The sequence below is a fragment of the Coregonus lavaretus genome (genome assembly GCF_964263955.1).
Source record: "Coregonus lavaretus genome assembly, chromosome: 6".
In the NCBI taxonomy this organism is placed as follows: Eukaryota; Metazoa; Chordata; class Actinopteri; order Salmoniformes; family Salmonidae; genus Coregonus; species Coregonus lavaretus.
The window spans coordinates 61920267-61930952 of NC_139993.1; positions in this window are offsets into that span (position 1 = coordinate 61920267).

Consider the following 10686-nt stretch of genomic DNA (forward strand, 5'->3'; position numbering starts at 1 on the left):
AGATGGGAGAACCTTCCAGACGGACAACCATCTCGGCAGCACTCTACCAATCAGGCCTTTATGGTAGAGTGGCCATATGGTGGCCACTCCTCAGTAAAAGGCACATGACCGCCCGCTTGGAGTTTGCCAAAAGTCATCTAAAGGACTCTCAGACCATGAGAAACAAGATTCTCTGGTCTGATGAAACGAATATTGAACTGTTTGGCCTGAATGCCAAGCGTCACATCTGGAAGAAACCTGGCACCATCCCTACGGTGAAGCATGGTGGTAGCAGGATCATGTTGTGGGGATGTTTTTCAGTGGCAGGGACTGGGAGACTAGTCAGGATAAAGGGAAAAAATATGAATGGAGCAAAGTACAGAGAGATACAGTGCCATGCAAAAGTATTCATCCCCCTTGGCATTTTCCTATTTTGTTAAATTGATTTTTATTTGGATTTCATGTAATGGACATACACAAAATAGTCCAAATTGGTGAAGTGAAATGAATGAAAAAAATAACTTGTTTCAAAAAAATAAATAACGGAGAAGTGGTGCGTGCATATGTATTCACCCTCTTTGCTATGAAGCCCCTGAATAAGATCTGGTGCACTACATTACCTTCAGAAGTCACATAATTAGTTAAATAAAGTCCACCTGTGTGCAATCTTTTGTCACATGATCTATCACATGATCTCAGTATATATACACCTGTTCTGAAAGGCCCCAGAGTCTGCAACACCACTAAGCAAGGAGCACCACCAAGCAAGCGACACCATGAAGACCAAGGAGCTCTCCAAACAGGTCAGGGACAAAGTTGTGGAGAAGTACAGATCAGGGTTGGGTTATAAAAAAATATCAGAAACTTTGAACATCCCACGGAGCACCATTAAATCCATTATCAAAAAATGGAAAGAATATGGCACCACAACAAACCTGCCAAGAGCGGGCCGCCCACCAAAACTCACAGACCAGGCAAGGAGGGCATTAATCAGAGAGGCAACAAAGAGACCAAAGATAACCCTGAAGGAGCTGCAAAGCTCCACAGCGGAGATTGGAGTATCTGTCCATAGGACCACTTTAAGCCGTACACTCCACAGAGCTGGGCTTTACGGAAGACTGGCCATTAATAAGACATTGCTTAAAGAAAAAAATGGTATTCGCCAAAAGGCATGTGGGAGACTCCCCAAACATATGGAAGAAGGTACTCTGGTCAGATGAGACTAAAATTGAGCCTTTTGGCCATTAAGGAAAATGCTCTGTCTGGCGCAAACCCAACACCTCTCATCACCCTGAGAACACCATCCCCATAGTGAATCATGGTGGTGGCAGCATCATGCTGTGGGGATGTTTTTCATCGGCAGGGACTGGGAAACTGGTCAGAATTGAAGGAATGATGGACGGCGCTAAATACAGGGAAATTCTTGAGGGAAACCTGTTTCAGTCTTCCAGAGATTTGAGACTGGGACGAAGGTTCACCTTCCAGCAGGACAATGACCCTAAGCATACAGCTAAAACAACACTCGAGTGGTTTAAGGGGAAACATTTAAAAGTCTTGGAATGGCCTAGTCAAAGCCCAGACCTAAATCTAATTGAGAATCTGTGGTATGACTTAGATTGCTGTGCACCAGCGGAACCCATCCAACTTGAAGGAGCTGGAGCAGTTTTGCCTTGAAGAATGGGCAAAAATCCCAGTGGCTAGATGTGCCAAGCTTATAGAGACATACCCCAAGATACTTGCAGCTGTAGTTGCTGCAAAGGTGGCTCAAGTTTTCAGTTTTCTTGTCTTATTTCTTGTTTGTTTCACAATAAAAAATGTTTTGCATCTTCGAAGTGGTAGGCCTGTTGTGTAAATCAAATTATACAAACCCCCCAAAAATCAATTTTAATTCCAGGTTGTAAGGCAACAAAATAGGAAAAATGCCAATGGGGGTGAATACTTTCGCAAGCCACTGTACTTGATGAAAACCTGCTCCAGAGCACTCAGGGCCTCAGACTGGGGCGAATGTTCACCTTACAACAGGACAACGACTCTAAGCACACAGCCAAGACAACGCAGGAGTGGCTTCGGGACAAGTCTCTGAATGTCCTTGAATGGCCCAGCCAGAGCCCGGACTTGAACCCGATCGACCATCTCTGGCGAGACCTGAAAATAGCTGTGCAGCGACGCTCCCCATCCAACCTGACAGAGCTTGAGAGGATCTGAAGAGAAGAATGGGAGAAACTCCCCAAATACAGGTGTGCTGAGCTTGTAGCGTCATACCCAAGAAGGCTCAAGGCTGTAATCGCTGTCAAAGGTGCTTCAACAAAGTACTGAGTAAAGGGTCTGAATACTTATGTAAATGTAATATTTCAGTTTTTAATTTTTTATACATTTGCAAACATTTCTAAAAATCAGTTTTTGCTTTGTCATTATGGGGTATTGTGTGTAGGTGGATGAGTGAAAAAGTCAATGTAATCCATTTTAGAATAAGGCTGTAACGTATCAAAATGTGGAAAAAGGTTGAGGGGTCTGAATACTTTCCGAATGCGCTGTATCTGCCTCATGGCATGATGTCCACCAGTCACACACTGGACTCTGATTTCATGTAGATTTCATATATGGCTGGTACCATTTCACTCCTTAGCCTAGGTCCCCGAAATGTCATCGCCCCATTAATTCACCCTTACCCAGTCCACACCAGACTTGGTGCCTCTAATAACCTGAAATCTTTTAAATGTTCATTACTTAGCACATCTCTTACTTCTAGTAGAGAAGAGGTCGCCACACTTGCTGCAAATGAGTTCCGCTCCAAGGCAATTCTGTGCTTTTAAATCATATATCAGCGTTAGTCAGCATGTGTCCTAGTTTTCTTTCTGTGGCTGTTGTGTTAGTTTTGTTGTTAGTGTTTTGCGAGTGAGGGAGAGTGAGTAGATTGAGGCAGTTAGGAGTCTGTCCACTCTGGTCCGTGCCTTAGGGAAGTCATTTGACGGCTCCATGCTCCACAGAACACCATCTGAGATCCAGACTGTTGGAATATTCATGTGTTCAACTCCCCCCCCCTGAAGGTCACTGGGTCTCTAATGTTTTGGTTCACAAATGTTTACATGCTGACATCCTCTGTTTTTATTTCAGTATTGAGATCTGGGAGCTTTCCATACGTTTAGTTGATGGGAAACGTATATAGAGAATATTATGTTTTACAGAATATTACATGGGAAATGAGCAACATTTCAAATGTATCTATATTTCAAATGTGTGATTGACGAGTGAGTTTCATTGTAATAGATTCAATTGAGGGATGATTTTCTCCCAACCAGACAGGTTGTAAAGCTGCCCGTTATGATAAAAGCATGCCTTGATTAGCACAGTTTTAGACCAGCAGCAGCCCTGATAATTTTCCTCTAAATAATGAGACTGTAGGGATTAAGAAGACACCAGCGTCCTACACTCTACACATCATCCTACCCTACTGTGGGTTACTGTAGCCCACGTGGCTCTCTCTGACTACCAGCGCTGAAATGGTGTGAGGGTGGGAGCGCAATGCTCCTGTGAGCGCGCCAGCCTATCGTGCGTGTCGGTAGCTACTTGAGCTGCTATTATCAGTGGAAGCGAATGGAGCATCCTCTTTATCCCGCCCGCCCCTCCGTTAACCTGCGAAACAAAGGATGCTGACCTCACCATGGAATGACTTTCACTCACCGAGGCGGTGTGTGCTGTGCTGACTACACGCGTTTAGGGGGGGGTAGTTGTGTGGTCGTAAGGCGCCGAGGTGGTGCTGGAGGATCATTATGAGATGCTGAGCGGTCCGGGGCTGCTGCAGTGTTCGGGAGAATGGACTGCCTATGCATTGTTACCACCAAGGTAAGCAAGCTGGTGTTGCATGTCCGTCCGTAGTTGACCAGATGCGCACAGAGAGAGCGCACCGTTGATTTGAAGGAGTGGATATTTTTTTCCAGTTGGCATGCTTCATGATAAATGTATTAACCATCACAAGCCAGCTTAATCAGATGTGTCACAGCTTAAGTACATTTTTGATGATCTTGATATTAGATTTATACATAAATACACAAGTGCTCAATTAGCCTAATGACATGTTTATTGTAGGTAACAGGACTGGCAGTTAATCTGATACCTATTTACGGTAGGCTGCTTACCAGGCTTTTCTAAGTATTTGTTTGCTTTAACAAAGTTGGGAATACTGCATAACACCAACAGCGCCTGCTTGAAAGTTATTGGAGTTTGAATGATTTCATTACAGGATTCTCATGATGCTGATTAGTCAGAGGAGCCTATATAGCATATCTGAGGGGAGATTATTCAAACGATTTGTTTGATAAAGTTAGACATTTATAATAATAACTCCCAGATAGATTACATGAAAAAGGGTGTTTGGTGAATAGTCCCCACTGGGGTTTGCTTTGCCCAAGGTCATTTTAAACAGGTCTACATATTTTTTTGTTTGTTCACGAGTAAATAATCTCATACAGTTAATTTAGAGAATTTGTTTGTCACAGAGATATACTGTACATACGTACATGCATTTATCTTTTCTATTCAGTGCCTACTGTTTGCTGTCTGACCCCTATCCTGAGGTGGCGACCCCCTGACCCTTCCTTCACCCCTGCCTTCCTACGTTACAGTAGCTCACGTTTACTGTTATTTCTACATCAGATCAACGTTTGTAGCTCTGCCTCTGCCTCTCTGACTGAGGCTGATATTGGGTTGGTGGCTCAGCAGTCCCTTCAAAGGGCTGGGTGGTCCCAGGGTGTGTATGAATATTTTATTAGACTGGCTAGCAGCGGGGGCCATCTCCTCCCCAGCACTCATAAGTCTTCCCCAGCCCTGCCCTGCATGACTAAGGCCATCCAGGCCCACAACCACTGAGGCTCTGTGGCCCAGTTCAACTGGATCAGAAATAACTTTTTTTCTAAATCACTTTTATACATGGTTACTAGAACAGGAATATGGTCGGCAGTGTCGGCCGCTGATTGGTCGAACACCCGGGGTATTCAGCATGACGAAGCAGGATGACAGGAATGTTATGCCAGGTTTTCAAACTACCAGTAGTTTCTTTGGGAAGATCTGTGCGTTTGAACAAAAGCATAAATACAACTATTTCACTTTTGCATGTAAAATATGTCATCACCACTGCTGCACATGATGACACTGTTTTGAACAGATTACCAAGTATTTAGAACGAGCAGCCAGCTCACGAGCGAGTGCACCAGTGACAAGCACAGGGAGAACGCTACAATCACAGATGCGACAAGTGAAAACACATTATCTAACTGGGGTTAGCTAGCATAATGCCACAAAGCATGAGGATCTACCCAGTTAACTTTAATTCTGAAATAACTGTGTTTCTTCTGAATAGTAGCTTAGTGGGTAAGAGCGTTGTGCCAGTAACCGAAAGGTCGCTGGTTCTAATCCCCGAGCCGACTAGGTGAAAAATCTGTCGATGTGCCCTTGAGCAAGGCACTTAACCCTAATTGCTCCTGTAAGTCGCTCTGGATAAGAGCGTCTGCCAAATGACTAAAATGTAAAAAATGTAAATGTAATAGACTTGAAATTGGCATGCGAGCTAGCAAACTGCCCCTAGCTAGCTAGCTAGCTGCTTATCAAAAAAAAAAAAATATATATATATTTCTGAATGTTTCAAAAAATTACACTGTAGCTGGCTAATTAATGCGATCGTGCTTTGTGATACACCCATTTGCTTTGTCCACACAACATGTCTTACAGTCCACTAGCAAAAATCTGCTGAACGGCAGGGGAAACAAAATATGGGCAGCCACAGAGCCATGCTTTTTTTTCCCCGTCCTACCAGGTCCGTGAGAAGGTTCTAGGTGGTGAATCCCGCTGGTCCTTCGACTGTTGTTGGATGTCTGGTTTATAAGGTCCCAGGCTCCCAACGACTGTTAGGATTATTTATTTACAATTTTATTGCAATTTGGTCTTCAGCGCCATCTGTTGACTACCTAAGAGCAGATCCGGAAGACCTGGGCACTCATTTCAGCGCCCCGAGGATGGTCCATTGACTTAGTGCTGTGACCTGAAACTCTTACATTTCATTGGTGAATCCCCCCCCCCCCATAGCAAGCAATGTAAAAGCTGGCAATGCAATCCAACCACTGGGCCGGCAGGCCCTGGCGCCCATTGCTGCTGCTGGCAGAGTAGTAGGTAACTAAACAGCTTGTTTTAACTATATATTTTTGAAAGAGTATAATGTACACACATTTACTGCATGTTTATGAGTATTTTAAACATAATTATATAATATAATATATATTTTTTAAATAATAAATATTGTTCTTATTTTTGACTAATCACAAGTGGGGCGCCGCCCCTGATGCCCTAATGGATGGGCCGTCACTGACGGTCGGACACCCTTTCCCAGCTAGAAAAAACAGGGGTTTTGACTTGTGGTCATGTACCCTGAACGTCTACCTGGTCAGAGTAGATGAAGATGAAGGCTTCCGCCTCCTGTTCTAGAGTCTGGTTCCTCTCTGTGTTTCTTCCTATCTGGGGAGTTGATCCATTCCACTGTGTTTCTTCCTATCTGGGGAGTTGATCCATTCCACTGTGTTTCTTCCTATCTGGGGAGTTGATCCATTCCACTATGTTTCTTCCTATCTGGGGAGTTGATCCATTCCACTATGTTTCTTCCTATCTGGGGAGTTGATCCATTCCACTGTGTTTCTTCCTATCTGGGGAGTTGATCCATTCCACTGTGTTTCTTCCTATCTGGGGAGTTGATCCCTTCCACTGTGTTTCTTCCTATCTGGGGAGTTGATCCATTCCACTGTGTTTCTTCCTATCTGGGGAGTTGATCCATTCCACTGTGTTTCTTCCTATCTGGGGAGTTGATCCATTCCACTGTCATCTTGTCTTGCTCTTCTGACATTAAGGCCCAAGGGCTATAAATGAGGCCCAGGGGCTATAGATAAGGACCAGGGGCTATAAATGAGGACCAGGGACTATAAATGAGGCCCAAGGGCTATAGATGAGGACCAGGGGCTATAAATGAGGACCAGGGACTATAAATGAGGCCCAAGGGCTATAGATGAGGACCAGGGGCTATAAATGAGGACCAGGGACTATAAATGAGGCCCAAGGGCTATAGATAAGGACCAGGGGCTATAAATGAGGACCAGGGACTATAAATGAGGACCAGGGACTATAAATGAGGCCCAAGGGCTATATATGAGGACCAGGGGCTATAAATGAGGACCAGGGACTATAAATGAGGCCCAAGGGCTATAGATGAGGACCAGGGGCTATAAATGAGGACCAGGGACTATAAATGAGGCCCAAGGGCTATAAATGAGGCCCGGGACTCTGCACTTAGTGTTGAAATGCATTTGTAAAAAGTGATATACAAATTAAATTTGATGCATTTATGTATCTGGTATAATTGGGTGTAATAAACACAACGGATCACATTTGTCATTACAGGAGATAATCTTTCTGAAAGAAACCCAAGATGGTTAATTGAGGTGTGACGTAAGTACAGTAACAGTCCACCTATGTGTAGCATACCCACTCCAATGTGTTGCTCCTGAGGCAGTCTTCTGGCTGGTTACTCCATCCATGCTTCTGTTGAATGGGCGATACAGAGACCGACAGAGAGCTGAGTGGGAGGACTGAGTTGAGTCAATCTGTCAGGCAGTACAGTGCGGTACAGCCAGTGGGCAGACGCAGGCACCGTTACTCAGGGAACACTATATGAAAGGCGGCTTGGATGGCTGTTGATTCACACTGCTCTCTCTCCTCTCCATTACGCTATGCAGGCCAGACAGCATGGGTCCCCAACCCCACACACTGAATAACAAACGAATGTACATGTTTAGCCCACAGCCAGCGCACAGCAGTAAATTAGATGGGAGTGGGCAGGACTGCCTTGTTTTACATGAATGTAGTGAATCAGCTCTGTGTATAGACCTGCTCCTGTCTCTTTATGTACCAATGTTCACACGGTCGTTATATACAGTACTTTCTACATGCACTACAGTACACTATACAGTAGTTAGACTTTTTAAACTCCTAGTTTTACAAACATTTTAAACTACTGAACGTTATTGGTTAATTGTGTTGTTGTACAGCCGACGCTCACCTGGTCGGTTCTAATTATTTATTTGAACACAAACATCTCCAAGACTACATCTCTTGAGACTAGTTAGGCCAACAACAAAAAAAGACTCCTAATTAGCCTCAGTAGGGAAAGTGTGCTACAAAATAATCTCTGTGTCATTCTGGTGCCTTGGCCCGTGTGCGTGCGGTGCGTGATCCAGTCATCTTCGTGATCCGAGGTGAACTGGACAACATCTGGACCCCCTCTGCTCTGTTCTGCCCTGGAGGAGAACTCACTCACGCCTGCTCTGCCCTGCTCTGCTCTGAAGGAACTCTCTCTCTCTCTCTTCTGGAACTCCAAGGTTGTGTCCGAAGTGCTACCCTATTCCCTATATAGTGCACTACTTTTGACCGTCAAAGGGTGCCATTTTGGACGCACCCCAGCTCTCCTATAAACTCCCGCTCTAACTCCATCCTCCATCCTGATTCTGACCTTCCCCAGAAAGATAAACAGCCTCCTCTCAGAGGAGACAGGATATTATTGTCACTATCATATCTGGCCACGCTAGAAAGTATGAAACTATGGCAACTTCTGACCATATCATTTAAAATTTGACTATTGGCGCTAATCTTATCCTTATCCTAACCTCACCCCAACCTTGTCCCTGGGTCTCGGTTAAGAACAGAAATTGCTCATGTAGCTGAAACAGCCGTATCATCATTCTTTCTAGCTTGGTCGTCTATTGTAGGGACTACCACAGGATGGCTGGAGTCAGGAGACTATGAGAGAGAAATCTCTCCTAGGAAGACAAAAGGTTGTCTGACAATAACCTGTGTAGCTCAGTTGGTAATGGCGCTTGCAATGCCAGGATAGTGGGTTCGATATCCGGGCACCACCCGTATGTAAAATGTATGCACGCGTGACTGTAAGTCGTTTTTTGGATAAAAGTATCTGCTAAATAGCATATGTTATTATAATATTATCACAGTATGGCAGGAGTCTGGAGGAGACTAGGAGAGAGAGAGAGATCTCAATGACATCGACTGCAGCGCTGTAGAGTTATGCCTTTCTATTTTACGTACTCAGTTTACCGAGTTTGGGACTTAGCTCTCAAGGACAATGAGGAGTCGTGTGAATGAATGGCTGGAAGACTATTGTTCTTTAACTTGTATGACAGTTCAGTTGTTGACCACTTTTCATTCTGTTATCAGTCGTTTATCACTCAGTGGGAGGTCAGTTGATCTGCCTACAGACAGAGCCCTTTAATAACTTCCTGTCCGCCTGTGTGTCTGTGCAGTCTCTGTCTGTCGTTGACCAATGGGACAGCTGCAATCCATCTCCACAGCCAGCTCGTTAAGCTGATTCTGGAGTCATGAGAACCCAACCACCGGGCTGAAGGAACAAGCAGATAGTGGCAGGGACCAGGGACCACTGGGCTGAAGGGACAAACAGGTGTGTAATTCGAACCCTGGCTGCCCCAGCTCATCCCTCAAGATCAGCCACTTCAATAATCTACCTCTGACACACAGACAGGCAGACAGGCAGACAGACAGGACAATCTTAGCTCATCCATTATCCAATAACAGGCCTCCCCTGATAAAACACTTCCTTTACAGTAAGGTAAAAACCTAGAGATCTGTAAGGAGCGTGCGTGCGTGTGTGTGTGTGTGTGCGTGCGTGATGTCAATGTGCTTCCTGTGAACTTACGTGACTCCACAGCACCTGCAGTCAAGGAAAGAAACTGTGCTCTCTCTTCTCGACTGCAGTGTTTCTCAATCACTTCCTCTGGGAATTCCAGTCGGTTCACATTTCTGTTCCATTCCACCACTAGCACACCTGCTGTTGAACTTTTCAGCATATCATCAAGCCGTTGAATCAGGAGGAGAACAAACAATAAGACGCTCTGAGAAAGGCTCTAGTGTATCTCCCCCTGCTGCATGTGACAGCTTGTGTGGCAGGGGACTGCCTCGTCTATAATAGCTGGGGAAACACTGCACTACAGATGCAGTACTGCTGAGTGTCCTGGGCCAACATCCTCTGCTGATGAGAGTTTTTCTCAGACACGCTGAACCCCAATTAGCCTAGAGATAATGCTGACAGCTCCTAGTCTTAGGAGATCAGGCTATTGTGAGTTTGACTTTTATTTTGGCCACAGGGTTTGCTATTTTTAGGATGGGTCAAGCCTAAAAGAAACCTGGGCAGCATTGTTGTGACGCGGTCATTAAGGACATTTATCGAATAGTAACGTTGAGGGACTGATTGATTTATTGATTAATAATGTTGAGGGACTGATTGATTTATTGAATAGTAACGTTGAGGGACTGATTTTGATTTATTGAATAGTAACGTTGAGGGACTGATTTATTAAATAGTAAGGTTGAGGGACTGATTTATTGATTGGGTTATCAGAATAGGGTAGCGACTGAATAGGTTATCCCTGGCTTAGTCTGGGGAATCGTGTTAGTTAATGCCTAGGCCCCAGGCTTTAGCTCAGCGGGTTGGAAGGGTCTAGAATTTCAGTCACACAGAAGACCCAGGTCTGAAAACCAGTCAGTTACATGAGAACACTGACAGATGGGGAAGAGAGAGAGCTAGCTTTGAATGAAACTCACACATTGTTTAAGCCAACTGGTATCTGCAGTTTTCTGTATCAT